This window comes from Lathamus discolor, chromosome 2 (genome assembly GCF_037157495.1).
Source record: "Lathamus discolor isolate bLatDis1 chromosome 2, bLatDis1.hap1, whole genome shotgun sequence".
Lineage (NCBI taxonomy): Eukaryota > Metazoa > Chordata > Aves > Psittaciformes > Psittacidae > Lathamus > Lathamus discolor.
The window spans coordinates 107700230-107715672 of record NC_088885.1 but is presented as its reverse complement, the minus strand read 5'-3'; the positions used below and the strand labels follow the sequence as shown (position 1 = coordinate 107715672).

The following is a 15443-nucleotide window of genomic DNA, read 5'->3' as shown; positions in this document are numbered from 1 at the left end:
ATTTTCTTTCAGTTTGTAATACATTTGTTTCCATCAGGAGGTTCACTGGGAGATCCCCCTGACAGCTTTCTGATAGACATATTAGATCCCTACCTGAAGCAAGTTTAAATGCAGCTTTATCACTCATCATAATACTTGAATAGCAAATGTTAAGCTTGAGGTTTTTGTACTTACAGCTTTTAAAGCCATGTAATAATGTATGAATAATGTACTTAAAGTCTCTGTACCAGATCTGCCAACAAGTCCCAATAGTTTCTTTGCCACACTTGTTTCCTGATATGGTGTCAAGAAGGATAATAAGAGAAATAGAAACAATTCGTCTTCCAAGATGTAAAGGATATGTCTGTTTCAGCTGTTATTCTTTGGGGCGGGTCCCATCAGTTTCTTCTGTGTAGGTGCAGCTATGTGGACACAGGGATGTCTAACCCTTCCTGCAAAGCAATGAGTGAGAAACTGGCTCTCTGAAGAATACAAAATTCATTTTTAAATGGGCATACAATTTACAGCAAATTCAGAATAATCTGGCCGTCAGTTTTTGGTGCATCACATCTGTAACATCTTAATTTTTAAGGCCAGTTGGGAAGCAGATTTGTATCTCCAGTTTGGAGGAATGAAGATCATTGATACCACTCATCTCAGGAGGTTGATGAATTCGCTCTGGCTCTGTCCCTGGCCTGATGAAGAATCATGAGAAAGTTTCTTTTCCTTCCTCTGTCTCAGCTTTCCTGTCTGCAGAATACAATTAAAAACACTCACCTGCTTTTTATAGTTTTCTGCAATGTCCTGATAGATGCAGCTGTGTAAAGGCTGTTTAGTGTGATTCCCCAGTATGACAGTTTCCTGACAAAGCCTTTGCACAATAGTAACACTTCCAGTAAGATGCAGTCTCTGTCTTTTGCAAAGGTGATAAGATTACTGGATATAATCTATAGGACTTCTTTAAGGCTCTATATTCACTAAGAAAAGAAAGACATTTGTTTCACTTGTCAAACAGACTATGCCTTCGTATGCCTTCCTTAGTAGTAGTTAGCCTGTCACAAGGCAAGGCTTTCAATATAGCTGATGATGTTTATACTGTTTCAGAACACGCTTTCATATAGATATGTATAAACACATCACTGCAGTACAACAGTTAAGCTGCGTGTTTAATTCCCTTGATGTCTACTTTACATCAGTCTTTAAATAACTTTTCCCATTCTCCCTTTTCTCCTCCACTGCAACTTTCACAGGTGCACATGCCTATTGTTCTTTGAAGGAAAATATCATTACGTGAGTCAGTTTAACATCTCTGAGGAGTTAGAATGATTGATACTTAATTTTCCTATGTTATTCTTAGGCTGCATTCAACATATCAAGTGTTAATAAGCAAATATAATTGTTTGAAGTGAAGAAGTGGCAAATTTAATCAGTTTGTAATAGATTACCAATCTGCTTTTAACAGAGCTGGGAGTTGCATAATCACCCGTTTATTAAAGTGTTACTGTCTTCTGTACTAAGCAGAGTTTAACACACAGACTGGTATCTTTCCACCTTGGCATGTGTAGCTTCCTGTTGCTAATTTGAGTTAGGGGGAGAAACATTCTTTAACAGGCTTGTCTAATGGAGGCTTTCTCAACTAATAATAAAAAAAGATTTTGCTTCTATTTTTAAGAGTAATACATTCAGAGGGTGCAATTTCAATTATAAAATTAATATCAATTTTTCTTTATGTGATAGCTATAATGTGAGTGGTATACTGACTTTACAGCTAATAAAGACTTCTGGTGATCTGCTGTAATTGGCATCAACAGATGGGATCCGCACCTGAGTCACTGTGATTAAAAAAAATCCCATATCACAAGCCAGCATATTGGGCCATGAAGAACCAGAAAGCTGATGCAATTTAAAACTCGCTATTTTGTTTTATGTATTGCTTGTTCCCATGGATATAATTCTTTAGATTCTTTTTATAGCAGGATATTGAGCTCTTGTATGATCTGTTCAATTTACTGGCTGCTAGGGTTGTGTTTTTTTCCAGGAGTTAGATAATCAATGAATTTTAAACAGGTCCTTTAGTAAGAGCATTGGGTTGAATATCTCTACAGTACTTATTCTCACACACAGTACTGGATGTTCTTACTATTGGATGACTGTTGTTAATCTTGTGTGTCTCAGATGATCACTAAGCAGGAAAAATTAATCTTTTTTGTATTTACTTGTTCTCTGTCCCCTGGAGTTCATAGAGTTAGCTTAGATGAGACTTAGCTTCTTTTAGCAAGTCTCTGTCAAAGGTTTTGTAATGCTTTTTCCTTTACCACTGCACCAGACACTGTAAATTGTGAGTGACAAACAAATGTTAACATATTTCTACGGTGTTGCTCATTTCCATTTCCACCAGGGCTGTTTTTTGAGCAGACCAATCATGTGTGAAAGAGCAAACACTCACATGCAAGCTGCATGTCTTTATATATGAAGTGCATTCAGGTGTGCATCTCACACTTTTGAATATTCCTCATGGTTCAGATGGTCTCAGCTTGCTGCAGCTTGCAGATGAACCAGATCTAAGACATTTTGTGGAAGTACTTCAGAGCATTTCTTAGTGACTGTAAAAAGCTCTTGAGAATAAAGCAGCTTCAGATATAATAGTGCAGCATAGCCTTTAAAATTCCTTTTTGTCTGTGTCCAGTTGTAAAGCAGATGCTAAACCATTTCACTTTGTGTATCACTGAATATGGAGACAGACATCAAGTTTCAGTCAGGAGGAGTTCTTTGGGTATGATTTAAAAACTTCTGATAAAAAGTATTTACAGTGAAAATGTTTGCATTCTTCACTGCAGCAGCATAAACTTGCCACTGTAATAACCCCATTCATATTCCTTCCCTTTTCTGCAAAATATGTCTTCCACACACAACTGTGTATGTTGTGTGAACATTTTAATAAGGGTTTTCAGAAACAAAAATGCATTTTCTTTCAAACTGAAAGTTCCCTTTCAGACATCTGAAGCAGAAGTACTGCTTTGAATAGTAATACTCAACTTCCGTGGCATGTTTTTTTGGTTTTATGTTACAAAAAGTTATCAGAACTACAGCAGTGTGGAAGCCCCACACTTCTCTTTGCAAAGAAACTTTTGCTGCCATGGTTTTAGCCTCCAGATGAAAATTAATGTTTGAAATTACTTCAGGAAGAATTGAAAAACAACAAAGCAAGGTAGTTCTGCACAACTTTCCGGAGTTACATATGCTGTCATTTTTGCATGATGTAGGGTAGTCAGGCTGATTTCCTGATATATAGCACACAAAGAGATTGAATTCTATATACCTGTATTAATGCTAAAGATTCAACTGTGTTTTATTCTATTCTTTACTTTTTAATTATCAAAACTTTAAAAAGGTGGTTGAAGCAGTCTGTCTTCAGTGAAGGAGATAAACCCATTCTTAAGCACTATATTGAGGCTTTCTGAAACATGTCCTTCACCTGTATTGCAATACTGGTGACAAATGGCAAAGTTACTTCCCACACCCAAATGCATACAGAAGTACTAGACCCTTTGTGTTATCTCCAGGTTATACTGTGAAGCCATATGGCAAATTCACGAGAGCTCTCTTATGACTGTTTCCCACCAAAGGCTGATGATAACAATTACAACATTTGAGCACCTCTTGAAAATTGTTACTTTTACTAGTTTTGAGGACAAAAAGTGTGTATGACAAACGGTAACTATAAAAGTTATTTTTTTTTTGACAGTTGCCACATTATGGTACATGAGCATACCAGAGTTTCTCTCTGCCTCTTCGTTTATAATAGGACATTTTATCAATAACTGTATTAGAACAGTTCGACCATTTTCATGATTCCATTATTTTTCTGTCTGTCTTAATCAGCTGTGTGTTAGTTTTGTCTGTACAGGGAACGAGATGCCCCTGTAGAAAGCTGCAAATGCAGAGCTAGCATAGTTTTATAAAAAAATACAAAGTTGGCTTAGGCTCTGTTGAAGTGTGTCACTTCTCTGAATCTTTGTGTGTAGACCAAGAGAAAAAGGAGCATTGTTGGAAAACTGATGACAAATCCATTGCTAGGTAGAACCACTTACATTCTTCTTTACATATGTGCAGCTACATTTTGCATAAAATACATGCCTGCCTTTAATAAACCTTTGGAAATTCTTTGTAAGAACAAACAAGTTCTAGAATTTATGTTAAATAATTATTTGATATTTATTTGCTAATATGAATCCTGACATGCCATGCAGGCTTGTCCTGGGTTTAGCAGGACTGCATTAACTGCTACTGCTGAACCCAGGAGAAGGCTGTTTTTTCACTTGTTAATGTGGCTTGTGAAACAAAAGTTTGAGAAACTGATGATTTTTCTGTAGTCCATTGTCAAAGCCACAGAGGAAGAAAAGCAATCCTTCTGTCCTCTTTCCTGCAAAGATTGAACAGGAAATCAGACATAAAGGTCTTCAGAGCATATACAGATCTCTGCCTCAAAGGCAAGATACTGGTTTGATTTGTCTGTTGTGAAGTCAATCTAGAATAGCTACAACAGACTTCTGCATATCAGAATTAAGAAGCAAGAGAAATGAGAGACTACAATAATTAAGTAGACAGAGGTGAATCAGGTACAAGGAAATGTTTCAAGGTCGTATTGAAAAAAAATAGAAGATTGTGTGAAAAGTAATGTAGCTGTTCTCCTTTCAAAAATGTGACTATGTAATATGTCGTGCAGACAAGGAAGTTATGATCTTCCTGGAACTCAAGAGCTGAGCAAACTGTCCTTATAAACCAAACACGCTTTCAGAAAAGAACATTATGGAGGTGGCCATCTATTAGCATATTTGCTGCTGACTCCTAGTTACCTAGATTATGCACTAGAATTCACTTTTTTGTCCAAGGAAGGTGTATACATCAGCATTACAAATGTATCTCACATGTCTGGTTTTGGGGGATGCAAATTATTAAAAGCTGATGCTTGATGATAGGTTGTCCATCCTCGATAAAGAATCAGCCATAAATTGGACTTCATGAGGAAGGTACGTGGTACTTTTGATGGAGTACCGTTAGCATGCCTTCTAGTGAATCCTGATGCTAAAGCAGAAGGAGCAAAGAAATGCAGGTTGTCAGGAAAATTGCATAGTGGAGGCATCTTGGTTTTCTGTGGAGTTTATTTTCCACCTGGACTTCAGAAGCATGGAGGAAGCTTGGTACCATGTGTAAGAAGGCTTTTTGTTTTCTCATTTGCTGATAAAAATGAGTATAGCAATTTGGCGAACTGGATATATTTCAGAAACACATGTAACAAGAAACAAATAAGGCAGGTTTTTGTTTGGGTTTTTTTTTTGGTATTATCGCCGTATCCAAACATTTGAAACGTGTCATCTTTTCTCTATTCTCTATCCTTTTGTAGTAACTTAAATCTCTATATTGGTATGGCCACCAATGCACACAACAGTCTGGGTGATTTTGAAGCACTGCCTTTGAAAAAAAGAAAGATACAGGCTTATCGGATTAATTTCTTTCCCTACCCATCTGTATTATTCCATACAGTTGCATAGTCTGATGCAGACTTTGTGGAGAGTCCCTGTGCTGCTGCTAAATCTGATTCTGTTGCAAGCATGCTCCTGTTACTGTGTCTGTACCAAGCACAAATACACTCAGCATGTCGGAGTGGCTTTCCTTGTTTACACTGTACATAGAATACTGCAGTCTCCCATGAAAATATAACAAAAAAATGGACTGAAAAGGTTAGTGTTTCGCTTTCCTACTTGAAACAGTGAAAATAACCTATGTGCTCCCAAAAATAACAATAAATAATAGAGCCGAGAAAATTTGTTGTCATGCAGATTTTAATCATAGTTGTCTTGAAGTCAAAAGGAAAAACATCCAGCACACATTTATTTGTTAATACCTTCACATGTATCTTGATCTAAGGTTTGTTTCATTCTATTTCTATGACTGAGGAAGAAACAAATGTACCAAAGTTCTCCAGCCTTAAATAGAAAAATACATTGTGAGAGATACAGCTCACTCATAAATTATGACAAATTTGTTTTTTCTAGCATTTTTACTTATGCTTTAATGTAGACTAAATTGCCTTTTTTGTTCATCTGGGTAAAGAGTTCGTGTTAATGCACTTAAACTCCCATCATAAGTTTAAAACATACAGTATCTGAATATCTTACTCACATGCATGAGCAACATTCCTTCACAGTAAGGTCCTTGGGGAAAAATAAAAGAAACTAGTAGCCAAAATGAACTCATATTTTTAAGTTTGTGAATGGTGATGATTTTATTACATTCTGATGCTTACGATTGACTCAACATGAAAATAGAAAGTAGAAGTGGGAAAGACTAATTAGGTTCTTTTGTCTATTCCCTAAGGAGCCTTTTACTGAAGGGGATGAAATGATCTTAAACTTCTTATCCATCATCAAAATTGGTTCTGCATTACCAGTTGATAAGAAGAATCCAGTCCAAGAAGTCAACTACCTGAGATTTTTTTTTTTTTTTGTTGGAGATGCTACAGGCAGCATGATTTGCAAAATAAATTCTGTATTTGTTAGTCTTCCCAAGCTCAGCTAGGTTATTTAGAATGAGTGATTAGTAGGTACTCATATTACCATGGTGCAAATCACCCTTACTAAGAAGAATGCACAAACTGAAAACTAAACCAGCTTTCTTACTGGGAAACATTGATTCAGCTGAACTGAAACTTTCTGTTGGACTGCTTTGACAAAGACAGTTCAGGTTCCAACTGTGGTCTCAAGGCTCCTGGAATAAGCCTTCAGTCAGAGCTGTGACCTCAGGGAGAGCCAGTACTTCATGTTGCTATTTGATCTGCATTAATTTGGACCTGTATCTCAGTTTCCCAAATGAGTTACCCATTGTTCTCCCAACATGCCTGACTGTAATTAAACAATTAAATGTCTGTAGGGCATAGAGAGAAAGAGAGGCCATGTGCAAGTGAGACCAACTCTGTTTCTCTGTAGCTAGTACACTCCATTGCAAAATACATAAAGGCCTCTAGTTACAATTACAGTTATTCAAAGTATTCCTGTTGGGTAGCAGAAAAAACTGAAACACAGTCGCTGCAAGCCATTGCCTAGCAGTACTCTCTTAAAAGCTGTGTGAGGTAAATATTCAAGCCTTTGGCCTTGTTCAAGTATCCCACATAACCCTCACTAGGGGATCTCTGACTCCTGGGAGTGCTACATGTAATGCAAAATTAGGAAGATACATGATTTATCCAGTGTAAGGAAATGTTAATGAGAGGAACAGACCATTTAACACCCCTACCGTGAGGCAAACAAATCATTATGAAAGTAAGAGTTCTTCAGTTATGCCAGGTTATCTACATCACACTACAACTACATCGTTTTATTAGGTTTTTTTAATTTCCTGCCATTAAGATCAGAAAAAGTAGTTTTCTTGCATAGCATAGTGGTACTATGTATGCAGGTTTTATTGCTTTCAGCTTGGCCTAATCTCAGGCTAACTGGCTAAATTTGGAGCATTTCTTTTGCTGCCAGTTCCTTTGTTGCTAGTCTGCAGTACTTCTGGGAGCAGTCAAAAGGTGTTATGGGAATGTGCTATTTATTCTTTGGGAAATCATATGGCATTTTCATTTTATTGATACAGAACAAACTGAGCTAGTATTGGAAATCTAGCCATGGAGAAATGTCAATCAATAAGTGCGTAACACTTTATTAGATGGAAGCTTAACTGGTAGCATTAGCTGTAGTGTTATAAAAATGCCTTAAATAGCAGCTGCCAAGACTGCACAAATAAAGTCTGGTCTCAGACTTACAAATATATTTAAGTGCCACAGTGACTTGTTTGTGAACATGGTGGAAATACTAATATGTAGTAGGGACAGGTAAAATTATTCAGAAATTACTGGGGAACTGGCATATTACAGCTGCTCTATATTACACCAAGCCTGTTCATTTCATTCAGACCCTACCTTGCCTCCTGTTGCCTCTCAGGGTATGTTTGGATTGTGACTGTGAGGGGCATGAACAACTTTTTTGTATTCATGGGCATTTAATATGTAATACAGTTCCCGCAACAGTGGAGCTTCAGTCTCAGACTGGGATTTCTAGATGGTACCATAATGAAGACAAAATAATGCATGAAGATGTGCACTGTTCCAGCCTAGTTAGATCTGTATCAATAAAGAAAAGAAAATGCTGTATGATATTCCAGAGAATAAATACCACATCCCTATGAAACTTTCTGGCGACCCACAGAATCACCAAAGAATAGGATCAGAGAAAATGCCACCAAGAGAAATGATCCAGCTCTAGCCAATAGTTGATGTGTGCGTATACACACTTATAGAATAAGTGTTTTCAAACTGATTATCTTGTTTTGTGAAATGAACAATTTCAGAGAAAAAAAATCATTGAAATAATCAGTTTTCTCATTACTCAAAGGATATCAGTTTTAGGCATCTCTATATTAAACTGGGAATTTAGAATGGAGGGTTTGGGGTCTTTTTAGCTAGCTGTGAGACGCTTGTGTATATTTCATAAAACAATATGACTGTAGCTCATCACTACTGTACATTTTAAATAGCATGTCACAGGCCAAATGTTTTTATATTATTTTACATTTGGAAAGAGATGAAGAATTTCGAGGTCAATCTCCTCCTTTGCTTCATCCTGTGAAATGCCTTCTGCTGACTTTTCTAAATATAGGAGGAGGTGGTATAGGAAGCCAGCCAAAGCACGGGTCAGTCTCATGGGAGCTGTAGATAAAATTTCTATATGCACCTCAGTCACTTAGTAATCTAAGCCTTATTGAAAGCTAATGGGACTTGAAAGCACTTTGAAAATTTCATTTTATGAAAGCCAGTTTTCACATAGAGCAGTGCACAGGCAGCAGGGCTTGCTGACTGGCTAGCTCAGAGAAGGTAGGATATAGTTTGTGCTTGAAAATCAGCTGATTACAATTCACTGTGCTGTCTCTTGGCTGATAATGAGAGAAAGTTCTGTTTTTCTCTGGGCAAAGGATACAGTAGAGAGCCTCTATGTGCTAGTAGCTGCACTGGGCAGGATTTGTCCCAATAAAGCATTTCAGCTTGCTTTATAAGCAGTGTTTTCCTGAGATGTCAAGCTAACAAGATTCAGTCCGATCTGTGTCTTATTGACAATCCATCTAAGATGAGGAAATAATGAAAAACACATTTTAAATTCATAGCTCAGTTCTGATTAACTCACTTGAGTGTAGCTGAGATGACTTGCTGTGGAATAGTGTTGCTGCATACTGTTTTCTGTCTTTTTGCATTGTAAGGTGGTATCATTGAAAAAGGACAGAAAAGAAATGCTGGACTGGCTACAACTCAAATACAGATTCTGCATATAATTGATATGTGTGATATATTCTGGAGCCTGGGTTTAAACTAATGTTAGGAGAAACATTTTTTATTTGTTTCTGAATGAAGTTGTGGTAGACTTCTTGCTTACAAAATGGTGACATTTCTTACCTGACTCTGAATTAATTACTGCTTCTTCAAAGAAGTGGCTCCTCTCTGTGCCATCTGTGAATCTACTACCATGGAGGAGTCAGTTAAAATAACGTTTAAAACTCAGGGGGAAGTTTTTTCCGTACCTCACACAAGAGTAGCCATAGCCTCAGGCTTTCTTGCTTGGGCTGCCTCCTGGCTTAACATACTTACAGGGAGCCAACTTCAACAGAACTTTATCCAGAGCTTGCTTTGTTTGCATTTTTCCAAGGCAAGAGAGATTTTCAAGGAAGTCTTATCAGGATAGCCAGCATAGCTCTATAATTACAGTATAGCTCTGCTAAAGTCTACATAATAATTAATATTTGTAAGGCTAAAATTAGAAAGTGCTTTTCAAATGCCATCACAGTCAACACTATAAGTCAAATGAAATAGAGTGATAAAAGCAAGAATGTGGGTTTTCAGCTCATTACAGGGGTTTTGTTTAATTTCATTGAGATTCCTTAATGCACAGAATATCTGGGGCTGGGATATACAGAAGCAACAAATAATAATTAATACTGAAGTATGGCAGCTAGAAACCAGCAATTAATAAATAACACTGAAGTATTCATGGCCAAGTTTTGGCAGTGGAAACATCTTTTGCCTTTTAGGTATGCTAATTTTTACAATGATAATGCTATAGGAGACCAGTAAAAGTGAACAGATGCATGGCACTGGGGTACATTTTCCCCTTGATGCTGGTTGAGTTTCTGGAACAGTCTTGAGAGGACTTCAATTAAAGTATTAGAAGCATCCAGGTTATATGACCTGATTCTTTTTCATCATTATTTTCTTGATGCCTTAAAATACAAAAGATTGATCTGTATGCATTTGGATAGCTGTTGGTGAGTGGAGGGCCCATATGGTTTAGTGATATCTTGACCAGCTTTATCTCAGACTTAAAAATTATTCACATTATTTATAGGAGCATACATACTGTGCCTATGAAAACATACTCTTGTACAAGTTTTAAAGTTAATTTAAGTATATATGTTGTGGTAGAAAACAAATGTCTAAACCTATTTTGAGAGAAGTTATAGCTGAAAGACTGCATGATCACTGCCCGAGTTTTTTAAGCTTTTATAGCAAAGCTTTGTTCTGCACTTCACTGGCCTCCATGGAGGCACTAAAGCCTTAAGAACTCCTGGAAATGTGAGTGAAAGTTAAATGTATGCTACCATATCTACTCAACAAGCATATGGTAAAGGCTGCTTTTCAGAAATCAGATTATCAGCAACTGATCAGATCTTCACAGTGTCTTCCACTCAGAAACCCCCTCATTTGGAGATGGCGGGGATGAGCCAGCATACAGCTCTACTGCTCTGGGGCAGTGGCAATGCAATTACAAAAAACAATGAACTAGCAGTTAATCTTGCTATTTGACTGCATCAGCACAACTGGGATCTGTCACTTTTCATTAAGTATGGTGACTATTTTAGATAGAAAGATCAAGACATTTAATTTTGTTTACTTTGCTATGAAAAAACAGAACCTAATCTTAAACTCCTTAGTCTACATCTGAACATGCAAAGAGGTGTCCAGGATTGCAGAGCTGCTGACCACTGGTGAGCTTCCCATGAGATTTCTGGGAGGCTGACGGAACTGAACATTCATGGAAACCTGATCACCTAATGATGCGCCTGCAGGTTCCTGTTGCTAAAATCCTGAGCCCATTGCCTTATTGAGTAGGGAAAAAATGTATTTCAGTTAAGGGAGATGTTCCCTTGCCTACAGTCAGTGATATTTATAGTTTAAAGCAGCATTTAACTGCAGTTTTTTACATAACTTTTGAAAGGGCATTTTATTCTTACTTCCAAATTCTAGCACGGTTAAAAGAGCAAGTAGCATGCATTTATGGATTATCAGATCACTGGACTGGGAGAGCATTAGTCACCCTGTAGTTTTCATAGAATCAAATGGTTTGGCTTGGAAGAGACCTTAAAGATCATCTAGTTCCACAGGCAGGGACATCTTCCACTAGACCAGGTTGCTCAAAGCCCCATCCAGCCTGGCCTTGGACACTGCCAGGGATGGAGCAGACACAGCTTCTATGGCCATCTGTGAAATTCTCTTTTCATTACCCTATTAACAGCTAGCTTGTCCCATTTAAGAGGTTTATTAGAAAGAGGAGAATTCTTGAACTTTTCAATCTGTTAGCTCGTAGCCTGTTCTCCCGGTTATTTATTTATTTATTTAATCTCTGGTTTTATGCTTTCATGTGTATTTTAAGCAATTTCTGCTACATAATGGGTTGGGGGGGGGGGGGGCGGGACAGGGTTTGACAGTGTAATTGCAAAGGGAATCATTGCTTTTGGCTTTTTTTGCCATGTATCTGTTAAGAAAGAAAGCATTTACCATGTCTTAAGTTCATGTTGGATGGATCATGCATAGTTGAGAACACCACTCCCTCTATGCAAGTATATTAGCTAGTTGTCCTTGAATGGTCAAGTGATAGGTAGCCACAGCAGCAAGCAGCAAAAGCAAAAATACTTCCGTAAAAGGTGAAGACAGTTATCATTGCTACTAGAAACTGGAGTAGGTGTTAGTCAAGGGCACCATTTTATAACCACCTCCTCACACAGGGTGGACACATCTGCTCACTGGAAGAAGGTTTATTGCACTCTTTTCAAGATGGAATTTAACTGCTGCAGATATAAGTCTTGCATCTTGTCAGTCCACTGCTGCTATCGAGACATGCCTAATGTAGCCCTAATGGCTACAACTACCTATGCACTGTCCCTGGGGAGCCTTTGGAGCTTAAGGGCATCTGTTGATTTTCTGCACAGTTCTAGTTTTAATATCTGTCATTGAATTTGATTTCAGGTGGACCAAACATCAGCTTTTGGATTTGATATTCTACACTAAAAAAAGGTTTAAAAAGCTATTTGTTCCTTGTTTAAGCCACCAGCTTTTCTAGAAATTGAAAAATTACCCATAGATTTACAAGTTCATCTCAGTAAGTGCCAGGGACATTTCAGGATTCAGTTTTACTTGTTTCTTGGTGCATTTGCTTTCTTTCCTACATCTGAACACTTTTTTCCTATATTGTGGGCTAGTTTATCACATTTGTATTGATCACATACCCTATTTGCAATACCAGTTGTTAGAATTGGGTCTCACAATAACAAGCAGAAATAAAGGCTCTAAAGAACTTGGTGTATAGAAGCAGCTTCTTAAGAGTTTAAACCATCCTTAAAAGCTGTGTGATTTTCCATTTCCTAATAAGGTTGCATTCCTAGAGCAGCAACTAACAACACTGGTAATACAACTAATGCTTGTGATATATACAACCGATCATTTCTGTTGAGTTTTTTCAGTAATGCATTTAATTAGATTGGGGTTTGGAGGGTTGATTTCCCTTTTCATCTTCTGGTGTCAGTATGTTGTTGATCTGTTTTTTTCACAGCAGAAATCTTTGATACCAACTACTATATTGTGTCGCTAATGGGGTACGCCACAGGCTTGCTGTTAGGTAGCACAGTTCCTTCTCTTCAGACGTTCTTCTCCTGCAAGGGGGCAACTGCTGAGAATAACCTTCCTGCCTATTGTGCACACATCTGTTAAGTTGATGCTTAGAACAATTGCAGGCTCTTTCCCTATCACAGGTCTCTGGAATCAAATTGTTCAGTTCTTCATGACAATAAATCCTCAACCCTACCTAGCCTCTAACGCTTTTCAATTCTAGCTGGAGACAAGTAATAATTTATTCATATGTCAGAAAATAATTTGAAAAATGTCAAGAAGAAAAGAAAAATGGAGTAGAAAAGAATTACTTTCTGAGAATTTAAGGTAGGGTTTTAGGTTGGGTTTTTTTCCTTTCAGTGTCCTGAACGTGAAAACAGTTTGGAGTCTGCATGTAAGGGCTGGAGGGGAAAAGCAAGAAAACACTTCAGAATACTTGAGGAGAGCAGGAAATCCTGTCAAGCACTTTTAATTAGATTGTCTTATCATTTGGATAGCAAGATTGGGAAAAGCGTACTCAGCACTGAAGAACAGGACATTTTGTCTAAGAGAACATTTGGAATCAAGCTTGAAGGACTTGTCAGAGCTTAGCTCTTTCTCTGGCCTGAAAAGTGCTATTACTTTTTCTAAAGATTTATTTTTCTCATATTTTTTTTTTCTTTATAAAGAATGACAAATTAAAAATCTTTAGGAAGAAATTAGTGTTTAGGATCTATCCCCAGTTGTACTTTGTGATGTAGGAATCTTTAAATCATGAGACGAATTGTGCTGTCTGTAGAAAAAAAGAAAATCAGGAATAAATTGTCACAGGCTATCCCAGGGCTGTCAAAAAGAAATGACTGTTACAAAGCAGAGCCCAATCATCTTGTAGCTCAAGTGTATCTGTAAGAAAAGTGAAATAACACATAAAGAAACTGGCTACATTGCCCCTCAGTTTCTCAAAGATTGTGGCATCTTACAAGGGGAAGAGGGCTGTATAGACAGAGGATCTTTTCTCACCTTTCCTGCAGCTTTACCCAAAACATATTCAGATGAACAGTCTCAAAACATCACATAATCCTGTGCTGACAGAATGCAGTGGAGCCATTTAGATTTTCTCCATTAAACTAAGTTGTGAATCAGAATTCTCGAAGCAATAGCGTGGTTATTTTTTGTACTTGATCAAGCTTAAATAATCTTAATAATGTGTCATGAACTTGCAGAATCTTTCCAGGTCACTACTCTGTGAAAATCTGCCTTTCCACAATCTTATTTTTAGCTACGCTCCTTAAAAGATGGTAGCAATAGCAATTTTGCTGAATATTTGTTTAAGATTTGAGAGAACTAGTATTTTTCTACAATGACTAAAATAGTATCCTTCCTTTTGCCAGTAGGAGAGGTTGACCCAAAACCTTTCTAAAGTACTTTAATTACCAAAAAAAGCTATGTTGAATCCTGCAATATTAAAACACAAGCAAGCTAAACTTGCACTATAATGTACATTAATTATCTTACTGTGACATTCAATATGGCACTTGGACCATGCATGTATTGTGTATCTAGGACACTTATAAGTAAAATAGTTACTGTAAATTTCCATATGGTGGAGAGTGATTTAGGAATTGTCACACTTCAGAATGAAATCTCACAAAAGTATGACCTGCTCTGTGCTGTAAATTAAAAGAAAAAAAATAATTAAAAAGGTGTCCAGTTTTGCATCCACATCATCTTGAATTTGGTAACTTCAAATACTGTAGGTTTAGATTCTGCTGTTATTTCTACTCTGAGACCTTCTGATGTTTCTTGTGTTCTAACAGTCATAGGTTCCTGTTGTTTTAAATGGCTTTTTCTCCTGTTACATGAACAACCAAAGCCAGAAAAAGACAAGTTGTGAGACTATAGGGAAACCTGTGAAACTAGCTATTTATGCAGAATTCTTAAAAGCAGAGAAAATAAGGGAGAGAATACATAACATCTTTGGTATATGCAAATTATGGATGATAAAATTATCCTTTGAAATTGCTGAAAATTCAGAAGTTTTAGACTCTTACCATCCTTTTTCTTACACTTGAGTTCCAAGTAAGTTAGGTCGTAACTGTAATGTTACTTGCCTAGTGAGTTGGTTTTGACTTGCCTGTAATACCATAGAATCACAGTCATAAAATCACAGAATTATTTAGGTTGTAAGAGACCTTTGAAGATCATCTTATCCAACCCCCTGCCATGATAATATAGTAACAATATATTACTACATTTTTCACTAAGTACTTGACTTTTAGAATGAAAGTTTTGTTTTCGAAGTGAGCTTAAAGTACCAAAACGTGGGTGACAAACTGCCCAAATCTTCAATGTGTAGTTTTGTAATGTTTTAAGAGTGTTGGTTTCTTCACTAGAAAAACATTTAGGCCAATACATTGTCCATTTGTCCTTCAGTTAGCTGATTGAAGACATTCCTCTAGGTAAGCCACTAATTGCTTACTGCAGTGTGGCAGTACAGTAGTGGATTGAGTATGGAAGT

The 15443-nt window shown here is 37.1% G+C and overlaps 1 protein-coding gene across 10 annotated transcripts in view; it reads left to right on the top strand.

Annotated features, from left to right (window-relative positions):
* Positions 1–15443, top strand: part of PTPRM (protein tyrosine phosphatase receptor type M) — a 470168-nt gene that overhangs the window by 420217 nt on the left and 34508 nt on the right. The gene's annotated exons all lie outside the window — the stretch shown is intronic.